Source organism: Bos grunniens, chromosome 6, assembly GCF_055505025.1.
Source record: "Bos grunniens cultivar Pamir isolate PY7600 chromosome 6, Bosgru_T2T1.0, whole genome shotgun sequence".
NCBI classification, from domain to species: Eukaryota; Metazoa; Chordata; class Mammalia; order Artiodactyla; family Bovidae; genus Bos; species Bos grunniens.
Genome location: NC_141170.1, coordinates 92,243,267 through 92,260,264, shown reverse-complemented (window position 1 = coordinate 92,260,264; position 16,998 = coordinate 92,243,267). Strand labels below are relative to the sequence as shown.

Sequence of the window (16,998 nt, the reverse complement as noted above, 5' to 3'; positions counted from 1 at the left end):
TTTTTTGCCTTCTCTTTCACAAATGACAACTCTGTTTAAGAGGAGAAAAACTGGAACTAAAATTTGATTGGAATTTTTTTTTCAGTTTGGAAACCACTAAATGTTTCTTTCTCTCAGTGGTTTCAAAGTCAGTTACTATCAAAGACAACCATCTGCAGTACAGCTTAACTCTAGATTACAATATGTAATTGCTAAAGACTAGTACTAGGGTCTTTTTACTGGCATTTTCTATAGTACCTAAGCATATTTCCTCTTTCAATTCTTAGTAATTTGCATTTCATTTTTCCTTATTCTTTCCATTCAAGAACACACCAATACACTTAAAACATTACAATCAATGGTCAAGTGGTCAAACATACCCTCTGCTATGTGTACATCACACAGAAGAGATATCATTTAACTATCGGAGGTGCATACAATAAAAATGAGAGCCACAAATGTGAACCAAATATATAATTTAAATTTACAAGTAGCCATATTAAAAACATAAAAAGTGAAAAATTAGTTTTAGTGATATGTTTTACTCAATCCAAAATCTCTAAAATATGACCACTGCAATACACAATAAAATTGCTAGTGAAATATTTTACATTCTCGTCTTAGTAATAAAACTTTGTAATAAATCTTTGAAAGCCAAGTGTATTTTATATTTTACACTACAGTTACATGTCTGTTCAGACTAGCCACATTTCAAGAGTCAAACCTGGATAGTGGCTGCCATACTGAACTGTGCAGCTATAGAAGCATACAAAAGGATCAGTAGAAGAAATGCCTCATAAAAGAATTACTGCTATGAAATTAGTAAATGAAATCTAATAAAAGAACTGAAACTAAGATCATATCTTTATAACTGTTGCTGAATCATAATAGAAAATGAAACAATACATATCATTTCCTGTGGCAGAAATACACACACAACTTATATAGCAGGGCTTCATAATTTTTGAAAATTTTAAGGAAATCCTTCCTTTTTCCAACTTCTGCATTCTTGACAGAAAACATGCTTCTTCACTTTTACAGAGAGAAAAGAGAACACAACAGATACAATCTTTCTCACACTTTCACCTTCTGCACTATTAGACCGAGGATAATATGCTTCTTTTCCCAATCACTTTCAGAATCTCATACTGTAATTAAAGTTCATGGCAACCCACTCCAGTACTCTTGCGTGGAGAATCCCAGGGACAAGGGAGCCTGGTGGGCTGCCGTCTATGGGGTCGCACAGAGTCGGACACGACTGAAGCGACTTAGCAGCAGCAGCACAGCTAATTAAGGGCAAAGAAGATGTATTTTCAACAGAAAGTCACTTTCTTCTTCAAGTAAATAAAGTTGTAGACGTGTAATAAACTGAGGATCTGAATGCAAAGAACATTTAACGATGAAATTCTTGGGACTACTCCTGGTTGTTGGCATAGAAATGAGCATTTTTGTTACCTAAAATTTGAAATGTTAAGGTTATTTTAATAAAGGCAAGGCAGAAGTTTTTAATATTTAAAAGCCTGTAGTATCACTGAGGTAATGACTTTTAAAATAACTATAATTAGGTCTTTAAGTTAAGGATTTTGTTAACTTTGCCCATAAGAAAGCTTCTTAACCTCTACTGAAGTCAGTTTCCTAATCTAGAATGGAGGGGACGAGGAGAAGATGGTCAAACTTCTTTTTAGCTTTGACATTCTCTTATTCATTTCAATTTCTACTTCTATTTCTACTGTGTCCATGTTGTGCAAACAGGAAGTACTCAGTATATGCTGTGTATGTTTTTTTAATGTTTTAAATTTATCTATTTTAGCTTTCCAATTATTAATAATTATATTAGTAATTTAGGCACTTATTTTAATGTTCTCAAATAAATACCACTAGAGGCAAAAAGACTTATGGCAAATAAATCCTTTATATAAACTAAGCTAGAAAGCTGAGCTCTGAAAAATTATACTGTCTAGAAATAACAATCATAATTTTTGACGTGTTTTTACTTAGTGAACAGAGAGGTGATTCAGAATAGATGCTTAAACTCAAAACAATTATAACACAAGTCTTTACTAGCATTGGTTTGTAAAAGACAAAGACATCACAGTAACATTTATTTTAATCATGTTTCTCAAGTTTTTTCCTTCAGACTCCACTACTATGCCACCTTTAAGCCTCTATGAACAAATACTTTGTTACAAGACAATCTGAACGTGTATAAAATATAGTGAACAAAGATTTTAAAACAAACAACACAAATCAGACTCATTTTAAATGCAGGGGCACAAATACTATTCTGAGCCTTTTTTAGTCAATAACAAACTATAACTGAGATTAGAACCCTAGATTTTAAGCTTCAAAGAGGCCAAAAAGTGCCCATTCATTTTCAGTGAATATCAGCCACATGTGTTATGAAATTCAGATGTCTTAGATGACTAAATGAAAAGTATTACTCAAAATCTCCAAACTATTTCACAGCTGAGTTAAAAAAAAAAAGACTGAATTTCTAAAGTCTGCCAGAATTCTGTATGAATAATGCTACAAATAAGGAGTAAATATGATAAAGTTTGTAAATATTTTCATTAAAATATGATTTTAAAAAGTCAGCTGCTATCTTTAAATTTACCTGAATTGAAAAGTAATCAAATGCCAAGTTTCTTCCTATAAAAAACAAATTTATGACACACAGATTTATTCATGAGTATATTCTTAGACTGTCTTTTAGATTCATTAGTTTAATATCTTTATCTGAGATAATGCTACTGATAAAAGAGTATGTCTTTGAAATACAGACATTATTTCTGCTCTTTATGGGTCAATTCGGAGAAGGCAATGGCACCCCACTCCAGTACTCATGCCTGGAAAATCCCATGGACGGAGGAGCCTGGTGGGCTGCAGTCCATGGGGTAGCTAAGAGTCGGACACGACTGAGCGACTTCACTTTCACTTTTCACTTTCCTGCACTGGAGAAGGAAATGACAATCCACTCCAGTATGCTTGCCTGGAGAATCCCAGGGACGGGAGCCTGGTGGGCTGCTGTCTATGGCGTCACCCGGAGTCAGACACGACTGACGTGACTTAGCAGCAGCAGCATGGGTCAATTCGGTCTTGCAAAAATGTATTTTCAAGTCCTAACTCCCAGTACCTCAGACCTTATTGAGAAATAGGGTCATTGCAGACAGTTAAGATGAGGTCACATTTCCGTGGGTCCTTAATCCAATATGACTATTAGTCTTATAAGAAGAGAGAGATGCAGACAGGAGAATGCCATGGGAAGATACGAAAACACAAATGGAAAAGACATTTCTGAAGAGCGTGTGATGACAGAAGCAGAGACTGGAGTTTGGGCCACAAGCCAAGAACTCCAGATGCCACCAGAAGCTAGAAAGAGGCAAAAAAAAAAAAAAGAAAAAGAAAAAAAAGTCTCTGCCTACAGGTTAAAAGGGAGCATGGTCCTGCCTGACATCTTGATTTAGAAGTTACAGCCTCTACAACTGTAAAACAAACTCCTGTTGTTCTAAACCACGTTTGTGGTACTTTGTTATAGTATTCCCAAGGAACTAACACACTGATCTATATAAACAGTGTAAAATATTCAAGTCTCATCTTAAAAAAAGGAATAATTTGACATTACTTGGCATTATGTAAGCCTATACTATATACTCAGATTTTACACATCTCACAGAAATTAATTTTCAGATTACTAACAATAATATTTCTCAAGCAATTATATACTATAGGATTTTAATTACTTAATAATATAGACTTAACAATATAGAAGACTCTCAGGAGTCTTCTCCAATACCACAGTTCAAAAGCATCAATTCTTCAGAGCTCAGCTTTCTTCACAGTCCAACTCTCACATCTATATATGACCACTGGAAAAACCATAGCGTTGACTAGACGGATCTTTGTTGGCAAAGTAATGTCTCTGCTTTTGAATATGCTGTCTAGGTTGGTCATAACTTTCCTTCCAAGGAGTAGTTCAGTTCAGTCGCTCAGTTGGGTCCGACTCTTTGCGACCCCATGAATTGCAGCATGCCAGGCCTCCCTGTCCATCACCAACTCCTGGAGTTCACTCAGACTCATGTCCATCGAGTCAGTGATGCCATCCAGCCATCTCATCCTCTGTCGTCCCCTTTTCTTCCTGCCCCCAATCTCTCCCAGCATCAGAGTCTTTTCCAATGAGTCAACTCTTTGCGTGAGGTGGCCAAAGTACTGGATTTTCAGCTTTAGCATCATTCCTTCCTAAGAAATCCCAGGGCTGACCTCCTTCAGAATGGACTGGTTGGATCTCCTTGCAGTCCAAGGGACTCTCAAGAGTCTTCTCCAACACCACAGTTCAAAAGCATCAGTTCTTCGGCACTCAGCTTTCTTCACAGTCCAACTCTCACATCCATACATGACTACTGGAAAAACCATAGCCTTGACTAGATGGACCTTTGTTGGCAAAGTAATGTTTCTGCTTTTTAATATGCTATCTAGGTTGGTCATAACTTTCCTTCCAAGGAGTAATAGTCTTTTAATTTCATGGCTGCAGTCACCATCTGCAGTGATTTTGGAGCCCAAAAAAATAAAGTCCGACACTGTTTCCACTGTTTCCCCATCTATTTCCCATGAAGTAATGGGACCAGATGCCATGATGTTAGTTTTCTGAATGTTAAGCTTTAAGCCAACTTTTTCACTCTTCTCTCTCACTTTCATCAAGAGGCTATTAGTTCCTCTTCACCTTCTGCCATAAGGGTGGTGTCATCTGCATATCTGAGGTGATTGATATTTCTCCCGGCAATCTTGATTCCAGCTTGTGCTTCCTCCAGCCCAGCGTTTCTCATGATGTGCTCTGCATATAAGTTAAATGAGCAGGGTGACAATATACAGCCTTGACATACTCCTTTTCCTATTTGGAACCAGTCTGTTGTTCCACGTCCAGTTCTAACTGTTGCTTCCTGACCTGCATATAGGTTTCTCAAGAGGCAGGTCAGGTGGTCTGGGATTTCCATCTCTTTCAGAATTTTTCACAGTTTATTGTGATCTACACAGTCAAAGGCTTTGGCATAGTCAATAAAGCAGAAATAGATGTTTTTTTGGAACTCTCTTGCTTTTTCAACGATTCAGCAGATGTTGGCAATTTGATCTCTGGTTCCTCTGCTTTTCTAAAACCAGCTTGAACATCTGAAAGTTCACGGTTCATGTATTGCTGATGCCTGGCTTGGAGAATTTTGAGCATTACTTTACTAGCGTGTGAGATGAGTGCAATTGTGCGGTAGTTTGAGCATTCTTTGGCATTGCCTTTCTTTGGGATTGGAATGAAAACTGACCTTCCCAGTTATGTGGCCACTGCTGAGTTTTCCAAATTCGCTGGCAGATTGAGTGCAGCACTTTCACAGCATCATCTTTCAGGATTTGAAATAGCTCAACTGGAATTCCATCACCTCCACTAGATTTGTTCATAGTGATGCTTTTTAAGGCCCACTTGACTTCACACTCCAGGATGTCTGGCTCTAAGTCAGTGATCACACCATTGTGATTATCTGGGTCGTGAAGATCTTTTTTGTACAGTTCTTCTGTGTATTCTTGCCACCTCTTCTATTGTCTTCTGCTTCTGTTAGGTCCATACCATTTCTGTCCTTTATTGAGCCCATCTTTGCATGAAGTGTTCCCTTGGTATCTCTAATTTTCTTGAAGAGATCTCTAGTCTTTCCCATTCTGTTGTTTTCCTCTATTTCTTTGCATTGATTGCTGACTTCTTTCAAATTAGATAAAGTTTATTTTTGACTTAGATTAAACAAAATATTCATTTAAGATTAACTTTTAGCAAAATTCTTACAACAAATTCCTATATCTGGAATCTAAGGGCTGAACTATTAATATTGAAGCATAAAATTATTTCATGAAATATTTAGGTATTTATGAAAGTGGTAATTCCTTCAATTGCATTACTTTGAGAAAATAAACCAGAGACATAATTTTAGATCAACACTATCACCCAGTTAGCTGTTGATCCTCAAAAGTCATGTGAACTCTGAGGCCTCAGTTTCCTTATCTGTAAAATTTAGAGGAGATGGATTAGATGACTTCCAAAATCCTTTCTATTTAAAAAAAATTATAAATTCTAAGCAGGTTTATTCCCTTAAATTTTCTAATTTATCATGGTTCCTTCAATCTACATATTCTATCCAAGTAACATCTGAATATTTTGCTAAACATGAGAGTTTAGACTTTTTGTATGTTTATCCTCAAAGTGTGTAAGAATATAAAGATACGGAAACTGCCCAACTGCCATTTCCTCTTGCATCTCTCTCTTAAGAATCTTAGACTTATTACTGCCACCAACAAAACAAAAACAAGCAGCAATGACAAAATTCAGAAAAATGTAACAAAATGGACTCGTTCTTTCCATACCAGTAAACGGCCCTACCCTCTGGCCAGTTGCTCAAGCCCCAGATCATTTCTGCCTTACCCTTATTCCTGATTCATCCACCACTCTAAATACTTCTCAAATTCGTCTGATGCCTCTCGGCTTCACTACTACAACCCTAATTCAAGTCACCATTATCTCTTGCCTGGACTACTACAAGTCTTACAATTGGTCTCCAGGCTCCCTTTCTTAAGTCTTCCATTCTTCTCAACCCACTTTTCATGCAGCTTCAAGAGTGATGTTTTTAAAATCTGTATCAGATTCCCTTGGATATTTTCTCATTACTCTCGAATGACCCGCAAGGCTCTCTGTAATCTAGGTCTTATTTTTTTCTTCCACTTTATTAAACAACACTCTCCCTATTCACCACAGTTCATATACCTTGCTCTCTTTCACGTGGTTTGACCGCACCAAGTTCTTTCCTCACTCAGGGGTTTGTAATTGCTATACTTCTCCAGGGAACACTCTTCCCCTTCTCTTTAAATGGCTTATTCTCATTTTTCAGACTTCAGCTCAAATAACAAGAGAACTTCATCTCCAGATACTCTCCATTATATCTTCTTGTTTATTTTCTTGATACCAATGATCACTGTAAATACCTTCTTTTTGTAGTATTTACTCGTTTATTATCTATCTCCTCCTTTACAAGATCCACAAAGATAAGGAGTTCTTGCTCCTATTTTCTGATTCCCAACATCTTCCAAAGAGTTGACAGTCATGATGTAAATTAATGAGTTGTATCATTATTTTTTAAGTCAGACATATTGGCTATGATATGCATAACTATACAGGGTTTTCTGTATGCTTCTTAAATATACTGCCTTTTACTTTTGCCTCAGTTCAGTTCAGTTCAGTCGCGTCCGACTCTTTGCGACCCCAGGAATCGCAGCACGCCAGGCCTCCCTGTCCATCACCATCTCCCGGAGTTCACTCAGACTCACGTCCATCGAGTCAGTGATGCCATCCAGCCATCTCATCCTCTGTCATCCCCTTCTCCTCCTGTCCCCAGTCCCTCCCAGCATCAGAGTCTTTTCCAATGAGTCAACTCTTCGCATGAGGTGGCCAAAGTACTGGAGTTTCAGCTTTAGCATCATTCCTTCCAAAGAAATCCCAGGGCTGATCTCCTTCAAAATAGACTGGTTGGATCTCCTTGCAGTCCAAGGGACTCTCAAGAGTCTTCTCCAACGCCTAGTGATATTTTATTTTCCTGGAGCAGAATACTGGTAAATAGACACCCTTACATTGTTTTTCAAGATCAAGTCAAAAGACACTTATGAAATCTACAAAGGAAGAAAATTAACTTCTGATGCTTACATTTTCCCCAATTTCTATTATGTACCTTAGACATAGTCAAATATGTTTTAAGCATTCTAATGAAAACTTTAAATTCATCAACATCTTTGCTGAAATCCCCAAAAAACAATTATTCACCCTCCAGGTGCAGGTAAAACGCATGAAAGATTAGATATAAAAGCAAAAACTATAAATATTATGTCAGTGAAATTAAAAAGTAAGTCATGAAGAAAAAAACATCATGACCAATAAATACCCATATATCAAAAGGAAATATAAAGCTTGCAATTCTGTGGCAGAGTACTATATTCAGATTTAAACATTGCCTTTATTTAACGTAGGATAATTTCAAATAGATTTATATATTTACATTTATAGCATATGATCAGGAAAGGAAAACACTAATTCCACAGACGCAGCTTAAAATTAGGTCACAGTGAGACATTTGATGGACAGCTTTGGTGTGCCCACTGTTATCAGTATTAATTTCTACAGAGCAATAGATTTTTCATGTCAGTCAAAATTCTTGACAACTCTAATTTTTTAAAAAAGCCTTTAGATAATAGTAGAGCATCTGCAAATCACACTGTATTTGCTAAAGAAATCAATGAAGTACTCTATTTATTATAGCTTTACATTTCTACATTTATCAGCAAAAGACTATCTATATATTATAAATTATTAATTAAACTCAATCATTTAATAAATTTACCTTAAGTCTCTTCTGAACAGCATTCAGGTAACAAGGTAAATAATATATTGCTCCAATTTTTTAGTTTAACTGCTCAAGATCAAAATTAAATTTTATTCCAACTATTTTAAATGAGAGGCTTTTGTATCAAGTTATTTCATAGTTAAAAAACTACACTAGACTATATATACATACAACTCTGTGTACATGTGTGCATATGTAAATGTATTTAAAATTTAGAATTTAATGTGAATTGATAACAGCACATTTTCTCAAAAGGTACATTATTCCACTCATCAAGAAGAATATGAACTGTTCACCTTTAAAAAGTACTTATCTTTTATTATTGCTTCCCAATCATGGGAAATACTCCCAACTTGCAGCAAAGATAAGTTTGATTAAAAACAGAGAAAGTTTTCAGTACTTTAGCTTGGTTACAAAGAAGAAAAATAGAAAGATTAAAACAGAATACAATTAAGAGCAGAGGATAATACATATTGACATGGTGGTAAAAGCAGACTAGAGATTTTATGTTTAATGTGTCTATACATAGACTTGACCTTTAACAAGTGAACTCAGAGTAGTAAAGGTAAGGGGGAAAAACAGATCTAAACAGCAACAACAAGAAAAACCAAATATCTTCCTTTTGCATCATATTTAGAATTTTCCTACCCTTTTAAAGACTTGCTAATCAGGAAAGTCAAATTTCAAAGGCCATTTAGGTTTTGACTTAGAGGCAAGGAGAGAATCTGGTATCCAAGGGACAAAAAAAAAAATGCTTTTTTTTTAAAATTTGGCAACCACAAATGACTTCCTATTGAGCTAAAAAAAAAAATCATTTAATACTTTTGCCACGTGAAGACTCCCTCTATGTTGCCTCCACTTACCTGCCTATCTATAAAACTGATGCCAACTACCTGAAAACTACTACTCTATCTCTTCAACAAGGCATTTACTTTTTTATAACATAGTACTTGGAAACCAATCAAGCATTGGAAAAAAGCAGCGTATTTAACGTGTTCTTTGCCCTGTAAGTTTGATTATGGTAAAAATTCATAGACTCTTAGATTTTTAAATACCATTTTAATAAACAAAATGTATTTGGATGTAATACCAAGCACAAAAATGTAAAAATCATAGTTCCTCAAAGTATAAACTCTGTGTTAGGTTCTTCAGTCGTGTCCTCTTTTGCAACCCTATGAACTGCAGCCCACCAGACTCCTCTGTCCATGGGATTTTCCTGAGAAGAATACTGGAGTGGGTTGCCATGACCTCTTCCAGGGGATCTTCCTGATCCAGCGATCAAACCCGTGTCCCCTGCAGCTCCTGCACGGCAGGTGGATTCTTTACCACTGAGACACCAGGGAAGTCCATAAACTGAAAGGTTATTAAATAATATTTAACACTGCTTACACCTGGTGGATACTTTATAAGAACCAACCAAATTAATGATAATCCAACTGTACTTTGTAATTTAATTTCATTCTTTCTGCTCCTGTATTTACCACATCACATCTGGCCTACTATAATGCTTTCTTGATCTCTCTGCCATCTGACTTCTCTTCCCTTTCCAATACAAACTGGATTCCACAGGATTTCATAGGAGTTCCACAGAATCCTTCTATGGAACTGAAAATGCCAAATGCAAGCTATTTTTAGTGGCTCTTTCCTGTTCACACATTCCAGTATAAGACAGCTCCATAGCCTACACACATTTTAAGTGCAAAACACACATCAATAAATGGATGCAAAATCAAGATCTCTAAGTAAACCTTCACTACCATTTGCTTAGTTAAAAATCATATCCTTATGACTATTTAAAATATTCCTCACAGTTCCAATTCTCAACTCTTCCCCCACACCAAAGTTTCTTACCATCACTTTGCCAGTAACTTTTATTTAATAATTAGCTTTGACTTCTAACTTTACTGGGAAGATGAAGGCCATGCCAGAAAGACATTTCGACTGCCCTCTGTACTACCGTAAACATTTTTTTTTTTTTAAATAGTTTCACCTATCTGGTCCTTTTTCTCTAAGGCAGAAAGTCCTTTCCCATTCTAACACCAAAGATTTCATTTCTTCTTTATCTATGATGTTTTTCCAACAATCATCCACTCTAGGAAATTTACTCTGTCCTTGTGCATTGGGTCCTAGCCCAACAAATAAGTTCCTGTTTCCACTGCTTTAATTACTCTCACAAGGCTGCCCTTCCCACAGAGCATTACTGTCTTTTCTTTTCTCAATTTCTAGGAACTTAATATCTTTGTTTCATTTCCTCACTGCTCACCATAGCCCTTGAAATTCTATTTCTTTCTCTGGAAGATTCAACTTAGAGATGTTTTTAAAAACATGAATGTCTGTTAATTAAATCATCAAAATTCAGCTACATTTTTTTTCCTTGGCAGTGCTTGACAGAGCTTACTACTCGACTCCTGGGAACCCATGACATGAAATTTGTTTTCCTCAAATCTTTCAGCGTTTCCTCACAAGCTCCTTCATTTCTTCTACACTCTAATTTGAGCTGTTTGCCTCATGCTCACCTTTAAACATTTCTTCTATTCCCATTGGTCAACCATCACTTTTACGTGAGTGAATTTCAAAGCTCTGTCACCTGAAGATGATAACACCACTTCAAATTCAACCCATCTCGAAACATATCCACCTGGTTGAGATCTGCTTCTGTTGGTGTTATTCAGATCTGAATTTGGGACTCATGGACTCCTTCTTACCTGATACTTTCTTGGGTTCTTATACATACACACATGCATCCTTCTCTTTCTATTTCATTTACTCTTTAAGCTTGAAAAGAACAATAACCTTCCAACTGGTTATTTTTCATCTAGTCTACTGTTCAGTGGTTTTTAAGTACAAATGTGCATGAGAATCATCTACGGAATATTTGCAGGAATATCAATGATAGGTTAGATTATAGTCTCAAAGATTCTGATTTACTGATTCTAGGGTGTGGCCAAGAAGACATATTTTGAAAAAGTTCCCTAAGTGTTTCAGATGCATCCTTTCTGTTAAGAACAACTGCCCATATAAGATACATCTTTTTCAAATTAACTATGTGATCAATTTGAACACAACTTTTTTGTTCAAATACTTCCATGGCTCCCCACTGTACATGGGTTCCAGATATCTCTCTCTACTCTATTATGTACCTTTTCAAATGCTTTTCTGTGCTCCTGAAAAATCTGAATCCTTTCTCCACATGTCCAAATACCATGCAGATTAACTGCCTCCTCCTCTACTAACACCACTGGAAGAGCCCCAATACAAATGAGTTCCCTCCTAGACCTCTATTGTGTATCCTCTTATAGCACCATCACTGGATCCTGTTTTTACTTACTGATATACATGATTCATTACTTTGAATGCACTAGAACTTCTTTACACATAGGAGACACACTTGAACAATTAAACAGAAATGAGTATCAGCAAAACTATTTTCCCTCTCACATTATTTGCATTGGCTTTTCTAGAACAAAGGTAAATTATATATTACTTACAGGCTGATCCTGACCAGAGATCTCACCCGAGGCTTCTGGTCCAACATAGAAATTCTCCTGAGACTTAGGAATGCTAATATCTAACTTATCCCTAGAGGATGCATAGAAAGAAGAACCTCTAGATTATCTGCTCTGATCAAGGTTCCAAAAGTATGAATTGTCTCTCCCTAAATTTTATTCTGGGGCTGTCAATTTTTTATTTTTTTCCTGAAAGTCAAATTTGGAGGGAGAAAAATTAGAGGCAATTTTTCCCTCTACTTTAACTACACAAAACTAGTAAAAACACAATTATTGTTGCAGATCATACTTTAAACTTTTACATGTCTGTGTATATGTATTTAAGTTCATAATTATGTACATTTTTTCTTCCCATTCCCTCAAGTAGGGCTGAAAGAAACAAGGTCATTTCCCAAAGAAGAGATTATGTGTGTCTCTCAGAAATGTGGTGTTTTTAAAGTTTTAATTTTGAAATAGAGACTCATAGAAAGCTACCAAAAAAAAATTAGTAGACGTGTCCCATGTACCCTCCATCCAGCTTGTCTTTGGTAACATTTATACAACTCTAATACAATATACCAACCAGGAAACTGACAATCTACAGACCTTATTTAGATTTCATCAGTTTTTATATGCATTTGTGCTGTGTGTAGGCACATATGGTTTAAAGCAATTTTATCACATTCATGAAACCATTAATTAATGGTTTAAACCATGCCATTAATGTGGCATTCTTAAGTAGTAACTATCACTTAAATCAAATTTTATCAAATCGATAACAGGCTTAAAAATCACAGATTAAGTTATTTTTTGGTCTCAGAAAATAGAACTTTGATACATTACACAAACAAAGAAACTGAATAGGTATAGTGAATCCAAAGTAGAAATGTATTCTGGTTTAAAATAAGCTAGGAAATATATTTAAGTCAAAACTTCTTGAAAATTTTAAGTTGTATACTTGAATCAAGTTCAACTACCAAAAAACAACACATTTGGGCTATACTGTCTAAACAGAACTACTTTTGCTAAAGTACTCCATATTATTTATTAGATTCTATTAAAGATTTGGTCCAAGAAATAATCACATGAAAACTATTTAAGCAACTTTTGTAGAACTGTTATTGAAGGTGTTGTCTGCATATTTTAAGAGGAATATGTACAGAATCATCTAGGGAGCTAATGATATCCTGATGATAAATCTCTTCTTGCATTTGTCTCAACAGTTTTCTGTTTGAAGACCTACAAAATTTCTCTTTAGCACAGCTAAAAAATTATATAGTATATCAAGTTTTTCCCCTTGGCAAATGAGAAGCTCAAATGGAACTAGTGTTCCTTATAGTAAGCATATTATCCCTGATTCTTACTAGATTTATCTTTGCCTGTCTTTATGCAGCTTCTGTTCTTTTTATCTTTATTTTAAATATCCTATGTACATTAGTGTACATATGTCACAGCATACTTTTTAGAAATAATGTTATTGAATGAATGTTTGAGTCCCCCTAAAATTCATATAACTGATATTCCAACCCCTGAAATGATATTAGGAGGTAATTAGGTCATTCAGGTTAGGCCTGCATGAAGAGACAGGAGAGTTTGCTTTCTCTCTCTCTCCTTTCTCTGTGAAGATACAGGGGAAAAAAGGCCATGGGAAAACCAGGAGTGTCCTCACCAGATACTGAATCTACTGCTGCCTTGATCCTATGTAGATTTCCCAGCCTCCAAAACTGAGAAATAAACACTGGTTGTTTAAGCCACTCAGTCAATGGTATTTTGTTATAGCAGCCCAAACTGAACAAGACAAATGACTATATGCAAATGCTACATATTCCCTTTGCACAGCAGTTCATAATTTATATTGTACATCTATTATATAAACCTCATTTAATCCATTCAACAGCCCACTTTTCCAATGAGGAAACTAAAATTCAGAAAGATCAAATGACAACTTAGTAAATGGTACATCTGGAAATCTTATCAATCTGTAATATTTCCCTTCCAGAGAGCATATTAAAATTTTACTTTTTTATAATCTTAACTTAAAAATAAACTATATTTTATAAACAATGCACTATTTGCTTAATTTCTAAAAAAAGGCTCCAATCACTACTCCATTCATCCATTGATCTTCATTCTGATAAAAAACCACATATTTAGCGTGTACTCTGTAACTGTCCACAAGTTTATTCCTTTATGCAGTTTATTTTCTCCACCATATTTAAAACTCTTTAATGGCATGGACCTTTTATAGAGCTTATGACAGTATAACAAAACATTATCTATCTCTAACTACTATATATTTAGGACATCTTTACAATGGAGGATTTTCATGTGATAATAGCCATAACCACTGTCTCTTAAAACTAACAGCTGCCTACAGTTATTTCTTCTTAAATACATGATGCACTTTGATAATAAATTCATTAAAAATATAACATAATTGATAAAAGCTGAAAAGTCTTATTTTAAAACTTGTTGTTTGATAATTCTACTCTAAAACTGAATACCAAAAAAAAAAAAAGTAGGACAAACATATAGACCTGCAAACACTTTAATAAAATAATCAAATATTTAACCTAATTTATATCAGTGAAATAAAAATTTATTTTAAATGCAAGACATAAATATTAGTAGTTCCATGTTGAATATAACTGCTGTAAATATACCCTAACTATTTAGACATTTCAAAGCATGTTTGTATTATTCTTATCTAACCAATTTACATTATAAAATATTACAGTGTTACTGCTATTTTTCAGCATTTTCAGTTAGAATAACAGATTTTTTCTTTATTCCTTATACAGAAATAGTATAGCACAGTTAGAATCACTAACATACAAATAGGTCCACACATGTATTGAATACTTGGGCACCCTTTCCTTTTTATACTTCTTGAAGTCATTGAAATAAACAATATTTAGTTCACTTCATAAATACTAGCTTCAGCAAGCCTGATTACCACTTCTGCTGCTGCAGCTAAGTCGCTTCAGTCGTGTCCAACTCTTTGCGACCCCATGGACTCCTGCCAGGCTCCTCTGCTCATGGGATTTCCCCGTGGGTTGCCATTTCCTTCTCCAGATTACTACCTCAGTTTGGTACATGTTCAGTGAGCAAGAATTTAAGTTTCTTTACATCAAATAAGATAGCATATAACACAAGCTTCTTAAGTGTGCACATTTCTAATAATAGGACTAATTATATAATCACAAGCATTAATTTTATTTCTATAAAGAGGTATATTTACTTAATTTTAATATGTATTATATGCAAGACATATAGGAGATGCAGGTTCGGTCCCTGGGTTGAGAAGACCCTCTGGGAAATGGCAACACACTCCAGTATTAGTGCCTGGAAAATCCCATGGACAGAGGAACCGGGTGGGCTACAGTCCAAGGGTTGCAAAGAGCTGGACATGACTGAGTACGCATGCACGCACGCATAATTTGAATTGCATATTATTCTTTCTCTGGTATACAAAAGGTGCAAATATTTAATTTCATGCAATCATATTATTTTAGCCTCTACTAAATAACTTTTTTAACCAGTATTTCCAATATCGATTATTTACTGACCTCAAGCAGTAAAATCTACAAACAGAAAGTTGAGACTCTAGTCTCTAATTTATCCCTGCAAATTATAAACACTGGTGGGAATTCAACATGAAGCTCTTTAATACTGTAAGACCATTTAGGTATATGAGCAATTTTAAACATACAAAGATATACACACAAAACTAATCATTACAAGAAGGAAATACCACAAAGATGGCCAGTTAAGAAGAAAGAGTTCATTTTTTTCCATAACACTTTTGAGAGAAATGTGTAATTAAATAAGCCAAAGGTATGAATTTCTGAGATTCAAGATTACTTTTCTTTATTTAAAATCACACCCCCTAGCATATCCCATCAAAGCTTTGCTGACTTCTTTCCAAATTAAAATATAATTTTTTTCTCTTCTTTGATCTAAAAGGTGTTAAACTTCTTATAAAAAGAGTACTTTTGGCAAAGTTACAGGTAAAAGAATTTTAAAAAATGTTGCTTATATCAGAAGTCTGTTTGTATACTTGAAAAGAGAAATCCATAAATGCTTTGGCAGTTCTCTAGAAGCACAAGAAAAAGACTAAGCATTTTAAATGAAAAATGTTCCCACTCAGTGACTCTTTCATCTCTACATCCAAGAGAGAGACTGGGATTCAAGAGAGAGACTGGGATTCAAAAAGTTCATCAGCAACAAAGCCTCACTCTGTCCCATTTAGCCGTTATATCAGTCTACTACCTGATGTTAGCATTATGTAAGACAGTTTCCTTCCATTAGGAAGAGCTCCTAAAATGGGCACTGTCAAAACTGGTAAAACTGAAATCTGACCTACTTTTTTCAAAAGATGGCCATGAATTTTGTGGTAAGTGTAATTCTTTTTTACAGTTATAGCTCTTCTTTAAAAAAGAAAAAACTTTTAACTGAAATATGCTAGCAAATGCCTTATGTTTTAACTATCAAATAAAAATCTATAAATATGCACACATTGCTTAAGCTTTTATCTCTAATACTGAATTTTCTATGTTACTTTATTCATACATTGAGTTTAATATGTATTGTAGGCCCAATAAAATTCTAAATAAACCCACATTAAAAGATTATTCATTTGGAATACATTTGTAAAACAAGAAAAAACTGACCAGTCCTATGGCTAAGTTTGATAAAATACACATGTAAATTTTAAATCACATGTTATTTGTAAGAAGAACATTCCTTTACTATACAAGGCTGTCATTTATAGTTGTCTATTCTCCTTTTAGGAATGAAGTATTACACTATTAAGAAGGAAGAAGGTTAATTAATTCATTAAAATAGAAGTTATTCAATACTCTTTAAAAAGATAAATCTAATTTCTTAGTTCTTTCAAACTCCCAATTGTCATAAAATGTCATTGGATTTTAATTAAATTAAAAAATCAACCACACAGCATCACATTTCTAGACTTTGTTGTCATTCTTATAATTAAAGGGGCCTACTCTTCCTACAACTATTCTGGAGAACCACTGATAAGTTTACAGAGATTTAATTTCAAATAAAAGGATAAGAAAGCATATAGTATTATGGAAGTTATATGCTTAAGATAACAT

At 34.8% G+C, this 16,998-nt stretch overlaps 1 protein-coding gene across 8 annotated transcripts in view; it reads right to left on the bottom strand.

Moving 5' to 3' along the window:
* Nucleotides 1-16,998, bottom strand: part of RAP1GDS1 (Rap1 GTPase-GDP dissociation stimulator 1) — a 148,718-nt gene that overhangs the window by 50,215 nt on the left and 81,505 nt on the right. The window lies entirely within an intron of this gene.